The sequence below is a fragment of the Myotis davidii genome, unplaced genomic scaffold, assembly GCF_000327345.1.
Source record: "Myotis davidii unplaced genomic scaffold, ASM32734v1 scaffold777, whole genome shotgun sequence".
NCBI classification, from domain to species: Eukaryota; Metazoa; Chordata; class Mammalia; order Chiroptera; family Vespertilionidae; genus Myotis; species Myotis davidii.
In genome coordinates, this window is record NW_006289093.1 from 1,763,691 (window position 1) to 1,772,934 (window position 9,244).

The following is a 9,244-nucleotide window of genomic DNA, read 5'->3' on the forward strand; positions in this document are numbered from 1 at the left end:
TCAGCTGTTCCTTAGAAGCTATAGTTTATTAAAATCACTGCATCTTCTAACTAATATCTATAAAATTGAACATCTAAAAAGAGAAGGTGGTTGTAGTTATGAACTGTATTATTCAAAACTATATTTGGCTACAGCATAGGTAACATCTATTCAACTCCCAGGGCTTAAACAAATAGGGATTTGTTGTCATTGTTCATTCTAACATTGATGTTTCTCTTTGTCTCCCCCTCTCCCTTTAGAGAGAGTGGAAGGAAAAGGGGAAGAGACAGAGAGAAACATCGATGTGGGAAAAACATATCCTCCTGCACTCATGTACCCTTAACCTGGGCCTGGGATTAAGCCTACTATCTCTGACCAGAATCGAAACCGGGACCCTTCAGTCCACAGGCCGATGTTCTATCCACTGAGCTAAACTGGCTAGGGACAAATAGTGACTTTTTTTTATTTTCACATAGTTTGAAGTAGGTAGTCGAGTTGGAGGGAGGCTTATCAGTGTTATAAATGTTGTAGCCTCCAACTACCTTTTTGCTTCAACATTCTTAACTGTGCCATTTATTTCTATAGTCTTATAATGGTTCCTTGAAGCTTTAGGCTTCTCAATTCCGACAGGTAAAATGTAATTTTAAAAAAATCTTTGGCTATTTCACTCAGAAATTTAAAATAACAAAGTTAGACAATAGCAATAATAATATCTTGAACATCCCATACAGATTGCCTTATAACCTACTGTCTCTGTATTGGGTCATATGGTCACCACCTAATCCACGCAATTATGGGAAATGAAGTATGAATCTGAGAGATGATGTGCACTAGGCGACCAGCAGTGTTTGCCACAAAGAGTACTTTCTTTTTTTGTAGTGACCTATGGAAATTCATGTTTACTAATATAACTGACAAATTTGGTCTCCATTCCATCATACTATTTTATGATTATATGCAATCTAGTATATGTCCCTTGATTCTTTACCAGATATATATTATTCTCTCTTTTTAAACAAATTGATAGTTAAGAAGGTTTGAAATTTGTTCCAGTGGGTGAGCAGGACACTCACTACAAAACTGAGCACTTACTTGTAATTCTTTGCAATTATATTTTAAGACCCTAAGTTCTGTTTTGTCTTAAACTATTTTGTCATTTTAAATGGTACACTTTAAATCTCACCTCCTTCCTATACAAAAATCAATGAGATCATTCTCCCGCCCTGTTTTTCCTCTCCATTATCCTATTTTTTTTAGTGACATTACTTTGTCATATGCATTTGTGCATTAGTCTTTCACCTTTACAACCATCTTTTATTTAGTCTGAAGTAGTTTGATACATAAATGTTAAATCAGGGACCTCAAACTACGGCCCACAGGCCACATGCAAATACAAATATTATATTTGTTCCCATTTTGATTTTTTACTTCAAAATAAGATATATGCAGTGTGCACAGGAATTTGTTCATAGTTGTTGTTTTTTTTAATTATAGTCCGGCCCTCCAACGGTCTGAGGGACAGTGAACTGGCCCCCTGTTTAAAAAGTTTGAGGACCCCTGTGTTAAATGCTCTGAACAGTTCTTTTGCTAGAGTTTTCACATTCTTGTCTTTGTTGAAGAAAGAACATCCTATAGTAGATTCCTCAAGAAAGTCTTATGGGTACAGAATTCCTGAAGCTCTGAAACTCTTTTATGTTCAATGTCATTGTAGTTATTTTATTCTTGTATTCTTGTATGTCATTTGCTTTTTTGTCTGGAAGAGAGAGAGAGAAAGAGAGAGAGAGAGAGAAGGGGGAGAGAGCGAGAGAGAGAGAGAGAGAGAGAGAGGGGGGAGAGAGAGAGAGAGAGAGAGAGAGAGAGAGAGAGAGAGAGAGAGAGAGAGAAACTTGAAGATGCTCTGCTGGAGGAAGGGGCCATAAGCCAAGGAATGAAAGTGGCTTTCAGAAGCCAAAACTAATTCTCCCCTAGAATCTCTAGAAGAAATCTTGCCAACATATTGACTTTGACTCCTAACTTGTAATATAATAACTTTGTGTTTTAATCTACTAAATTTGTGATAATTAGTTAGCACAGAAACAGGACATTAATACAGTTATTATCTATTTAAAGTTAGTTTTACAAAAGTAAAATGAAGGTATGTAATTTGCCCAAGGTAATTATGTGGTAAACAGAATTAGAACCTGTGTCTGTCATTCCCTTTGTCTGCATTCCCATGCACTCAGGATTTTTAAGAAGTAGTGATATTTTTGCTTCTAAGACCTGGATCTTAGAACATACTAAAATAAAACGTGCAATAGAAGGGATACTTCATTAATTGCAATTTATTGTTATATGTCAAGAAAATTATGACTATGTATTGGACATCTATGCTATGTCATGCACTGTGCTAAATGCTTGGGATATAATAGAGACTACACAGTTGAAATGTCTAACCTAATGAGGACTTTCTGCCTTTCCTGGTAGGTTTTTCTTTTTCCCTCAGGCAACATTGCAGAGAAGGAAAAGTTTTAATTGCAAGAAGAACTAATAACACAGTGCCTTAAAGTTAAACTGTCTTTTGCCAGAGGCTTAGTTTTTCCAAAAAGATGGTATTGTTGAATACATAAGCATGATCACTGGTTCATCATTTTAGATGTACTTACATGTTCTCAAGCTAAGCAACTAAAAGGCGTTATCCTCTTTCTGCATCAGTATGTATTTTCATAATTTATGTAGAAAGCTATTTTCTTTGAAAAATACAGTTTATTTTTATTATACTACTAATTTATCTAGAAATGGGGTAATTTCTTTAACAATTTATATATAAGCACATATGTAGCTTAATTTTTTGTTTATCTTTATCTCATTACCGTGAATAGGACTAGTGTCCTTATGACGGAGGCCTGATAGAGCTCCCTAGTGCCGTTCACCATGTGAGGACACGGCACAAAGTTAATAGTCTGCAACCAGGAGAGACAATCAGCAGAACCCAGCCATGCTGGCACTCTGATCTTAGACTTCTATCTTCTGGAACTGTGAGAATAAATTTCTGTTGTTTATAAAGCACCCAGTCTGTGGCATTTTGTTATAGCAGCCTGAACGAGCTAAGAGAGAGAGATACACTGACCTCTTCTTGATGGGCATGTTAAAACAATGGGCATACCTAGCTCAGCTCTGTGCTTCCTGGGTGCACACTTTTCTCTTAATCTACTCTGTGTTGTGAAGTGTGCCCAGGTTCGGATCCAGCTCTGCATGAGCCCAGCCGGGTACATCTACCTAAATCTGGAATTCAGTTAGCAAGGCCAGTTGGCTCTTAAACTAAGCTGCACCCTCCAACTTATTTTTAAGTGGTAATAAATGTGACACTTTTTAATATTTACTCTGTTTTAAATTAATTTAAGATTAAATAGATGTCACCATATAGGTCTAGTAGCTACTGTAATTAAGGAGCACATGTGGAAGGCTCCTGCTAAGGTTACAGCGCAGGGTAAATGTGAGCCTCCTTGAGGTTGTACTGTCTCAAGGAGGAAAGCTTTTAATAAATAGCAGCCATTGTGGAGAACAGTGTGGAGTTTCCTCAAAAAACTGAAAATGGAACTCCCGTTTGATACAGTGATCCCACTTCTAGTAATATATCCCGTGAAACTAGAAACACCAACCAGAAAGGATATATGCACCACTATGTTCATAGCATCACAATTCACCATAGCTAAGATCTGGAAACAAGAGACCATATAAGCCTAACCAAAGGACACAGACATCGGGGGGTGGGGGGAGGGCATGAGTGAGGGGATGGGGGGCAAGGGGAGGGATAAGGACACATGTGTAATACTTTAATCAATAAGGAAAAATAATAATTCATGGTTAAATATGGTATTTGGTGTAAGTTTATAATAATAAATACCATTTATCTGATGAACATAATTTCTTATAAATCAATTTTTAAGAGCAGGGTCAGCAAACTATGGCCTGTTTCATAACTATAGTTGCAGCAGAGCATAACAGTGACTGTCTGCATGTTTTCTGGGCTGTTATGCTGCACTCTCAGAACAGAGTGGTTGTGGCTGAAACTGTGTGGATTACAGAACCAAAGTATTATCATGTCCCTCAAGAAATTGCTGACCGTCAATATGAAGTGTGCATAATAAATGTTGAATTTCATTAAATTATTTATACATCTAAGAGTTTATTTTATTTAAATTCTCTCTTCCTGTTCTCTCTCTCTCTCTCTCTCTCTCTCTCACACACACACACACACACACCCACACACGCACGCACAATTTTGGTGCCAGTTGCTCCTCTTTCCTATTATTCTAAATATTTTATTGAATTCTGGATATGTTATTTTTAAAATTATAGAGATAATTTTAGTCTTCCCTAGGGAAGATTTACTTTTACTTATGAAAGGCAGTTAGGGACAATCATTAAGAATTTAGGCCCGTCTATGGTAATCAATTTATGGAAAGACTGGTAAATCTTAGCTAGGATACATACACACATACACATTCACACTCACATATACACACAAAAACACTTATTTTAAGTCATATTGAACAGTACGATAAAATGCTGCTACTATTAAAATGTATAGATGTATGTAAAAGACAAATACACAAGAATACGAATGATGAATAATCCTTTAGGGTAAACATTTAATTTGACTGCCATTTAAAATAAGATAGCACTTTCAGCACACTATTAGAAATACGAAAACCTCATACAAATCATAAAGCAAAAACTGTTTTGTACTACTGAATATTTATTAGATTTTGAATCAAATCATCTTTACTCTGTGTGTCACTAGAATAAAACTTGATATGCTTTTATAATTCCTAATAGACTTACCTTGTAAGGAAAAGTTTATGTTCTCATTACCATATAACTACAAAAGAAAAGTAAATTAGACCCAACAGAAAGCTCATGAAAGAAGTGATTATTTTGATAAAAGTGTGTCCACATGGAATAGGGATGAAAATCGAGACCAATAACTATAGCAACTATTCATTCTATTATGCAAATATTAAATGTAAACAGCTGGCAGAGTGATGAAATTACAATGCCTGATAGTTAATAGTGAAGTTGTCATATAAACACCTTTGTTAATGTTGTAAGGTAATTTTCTTAAATCAAATGCTTCAATCAACCTTCATAAGATTGTGTCATGTTTCTACAAACAAAAAGATTATTGTTTTCATCCATCCTTTATTGAGACAAGAATATAAATGAACTTGGTCCCATAAATATTAAGAAAACATTTTCTACTCATTATCAAGAGTGTGGTATTATGAAGATAGTTAGAAAATATAACATTGATGATATAATAGTTTAATAAGAAAATATAATATTTGATATTGGAGTCACAAAAGCAGCATTGATATAATTAAAAACATAACACTTGATGGAGATTTGTAAAAAGAGAAAGAAAGTATAATTTATCAATTGACTGTAAAGTGTTAGCCTCTCTAGTAGATATTTTATATATGTTACCTAACTGAACTCACTCAATAGCACTGGAAGTAGCTCTTATTCTCCTTATTTTATATATGAAAAAAAGCCAGTCTCAAAATATAAAGAGTCTGCACAAAGCTATAGAGCTACAAAAAGATTTCCAGCTAAAATGTCTCACCAAAGTCTTCAATCAAAATCATTGTATTAACAGGATGATAAATTTGCATTAAAATTGCAATGGAAAATCAAGTTATTATAAAAGTATACTTTTATACACTGACAACCGTGTGGTGAGTGTGGGGGCCAGGAGGGTGAGTAGATGAGAAAGAAGGTACAGGGGAGATAAATGCTGATGGAAAAAAAATAATTAATTAAAATACTATTTATTTTAAGTTGATTATAGAAATAGTCAAATGAGTGATGTTTCCAAGTAAAATAGAGGCATTAGAACATTTTTCAGTAAATAGATCACAATTTATTTGCCTCTTACCATGTCTCAAAACTAGTAATTTTACAAACACTTGTATTTAAAAGTTGAAATTTTAGTGTTAATGTTAATTATATTCTTAGTTCCATGCCCTAACACAAGTTTAAACTGAAATTGGCTTCAATACATACAAAATGAGGCATGTATGGCTAGATGTTGTGAAAAGGGGAAGAGGGAGAAGAGAAGCTATCAGAAAAATAGCATGGACTAGCTAATGTAAGTCACTTAGATCAATATAAAATCTTTCAGGTTTTTTCTGAACCAGAAAGTAGGTCAAAACAATATTTGATCCTATGAGTGACATAAATACTATCTTCTAATCAAGGAAACACTCTGAATTTTGTCTTATGACCATACCATGATCTTAGATAGCAGGTTAATGCCAGCAAGCTCATTTAGTAAACTTTTACAATAATACAGGCTCAAAGGAAATAATAGATGTAGAGTTGATCCATAGCAGAAATAGATTGATTCTGAATAAATGTTGGAAGTACTGTGAACCAGATATGTAACAGATTCCCTGTGTGAGACAGGAAAATAGAAACATGAAAGATAACTCAATAATTTTGGCCTGAATGATAATTTTGAGATTATAGGGAAAGGTTACATTTTTCTCATCAACAAGAAAAAGAAATTAGATATTTCAAATATCATAAATACTAGAGGCCAACAGGGATCAGGCCTAAAGTGGCAGTTGGACACCCCTCTCACAATCTGGGACTGCTGCCTCCCAACCGCTTCCCTGCCTGTCAGCCTGATTGCTCCCTAACTGCTCCTCTGCCAGCCTGATCAATGCCTAACTGCTCCCCTGCCAGCCCGATCACCCCCAACTGCCCTCCCCTACAGGTCCAGTCACCCCCAATGCACTGGATGGGGGTCCCTCAGCCCAGCCTGCCCCCTCTCACAGTCTGGGAGCCCTCAGGGGCAGGAGGCAACCCGGTGATCAGAGGAAGGCAACGCCCCCATCACTCCTTTGCTACTGCCACTGCTGGCAGCGCAAGCCTCAGCCTGCCCTGGTTACACAGAGTAGCCAGGCTTGCCTGGGGTCGGGCCTCGCCTTGCCGCATGCCTGCGCCCTGGTGGGGCTGAGGGGACTGAGCGCCACCATCTTGTGGCTGTGGGTGCCACCATCTTTGAGGGCGGGGCATTCAATTAGCATATTTTCTCCTTATTGGCTGTGGGCACTGCCACCTTTGAGGATGTGACAGTCAATTAGCATATTCCCTCTATATTAGATAGGATTATATATATATACTAGTATATATATTCAAATAGTCATAGTCCAATAAAGAAGCAAAATAAAAGTTGACATGATCTTGAACAGGGGTCCTCAAACTTTTTAAACAGGGGGCCAGTTTACTGACCCTCAGACCGTTGGAGGGCCGGACTACAGTTTTTAAAAAAAACGAGATGGCTGCTAAGCAACAGGCAGCAGCAGCAAAAACACCCGGCAGGCCAGATAAATGTTTTCGGGGGGCCGCATGTGGCCCACAGGCCATAGTTTGAGGACCCCTGATCTTGAATATAACTGCAACCTAATAAAAAATATTTATGCAGGATCCTAATCCAAAAGGATAGGTAATCTTATAAGAAGAAGAGACATCAAGAGTACACACACAGTACAGAAGGGGCCATCTGAGGACACAGTGAGACGGTAGCCATCTGCCAGCCACTGAGAGAGGCTTCTGGATAAATCAACCCTTGATCTTGGACTTATAGCCTCTAGAATTATAAGAAAATAAATTTCTATTGTTTAAACAACAAAAAAAAGAAGAAGAAAAAGGACATTTTGACCTTATACATATAAATATCCTTTGACTAAAATAGCAATACATTACTTGAAAAATCAATACATAATACATATTTATATACATATGCATACTAATGAAAATGGTTTATGCCATTTCTCAAGCTATAAATAGACCTCTGAGGATTTACTTAAGGTTGTAGAAGAAAATATGCATACTGCTAAATATATTATGTTTGAAATGTTGCATCATAATGCATTAACTTCAAAAATAGATATGAATACAGAGTTATTGGAACAGAATTTAAAAAGTGAAAAGAGAATTTGACTTGATAAAATGGATCAAAGACTTAAATGTGAAAGTTAAAACTATAAAACTCTGAAAAACAAACATAGTGAAAATCTTTATGACCTTGTATTAGACAATTTGTTTAATAAGAGAGATATGGAAAAATTGGGCTGAATAAAAAATACAAAACTTTTGTGCCTCAACAGAGACTATTTGGAGAGTGAAAAGGCAACCTACAGAACTGGAGAAAATAACCATTACAACTCAACAATGAAAATAAAACTAATCCAATTAATAGATGGTTAAATTATTTGAATAAGCATTTATCCAAAGAAGATATACACATGGCCAATAAACACATGGAAATATATTTACTATTATTAGTCAGGGAAATGCAAGTCAAAAACACAATGAGACACCACTTTGTAAACACTGGCATCGCTTTAATAAAAGAAGATGAGCAACAGTAAATGGGTAAAGATAGGGAGAAATGGAACATTCATGCTTTGCTGGTGGGGATTTAAATGTAGCAAAATAGTTAAACATAGAATATATAACCCAGTGATTTCATTCCTAGGTATACACACAATAGAAATGAAAGCTTATGTGAACACAAACTTGTACCTGAATGTTCAAAGCAGAATTTTTCATAATAGACAAAAAGTGGAAAAATGCAGATGCCCACAAATTGAATAAATAAACAAAATGTGGTATATCCCTTCAATGGAATATCATTCAATCATACAGAGCAATGACATATTGATACATGTTAGAACACAGATGACACTTTGAAAGAAATGTGAAAGAAGCCAGACACAAAAGGCCACACACGTTATTATTCCATTTATATGAAATGTCCAGATAGATCAATCTAGGCAGAAAGAAAATAGATAAGTGGTTTTCAAAGGCTGGGGCTGAAAGGAATGGAGAGTGACTGCTAATAAGCACAGGTTCCTTTATTTATTTATTTATTTATTTATTTATTTATTTATTTATTTATTTATTTTTTAATTAAATCTTTATTGTTCACATTATTACATTTGTTCCTCTTTTTTCCCCCCATAGCTCCCTTCCACCCGGTTCCAACCCCACCATCTGCCCTTATCCCCCCCCCCCAATGTCCTCATCCATAGGTATATGATTTTTGTCCAGCCTCTTCCCGCACCCCCCACACTCCTTTCCCCCCTGAAAATAGTCAGTCCACTCCCTTTCTATGCCCCTGATTCTGTTATATTCACCAGTTTATTCTGTTCATCAGATTATTTATTCACTTGATTTTTAGATTTACTTGTTGATAGTTATGTATTTGTTGTTC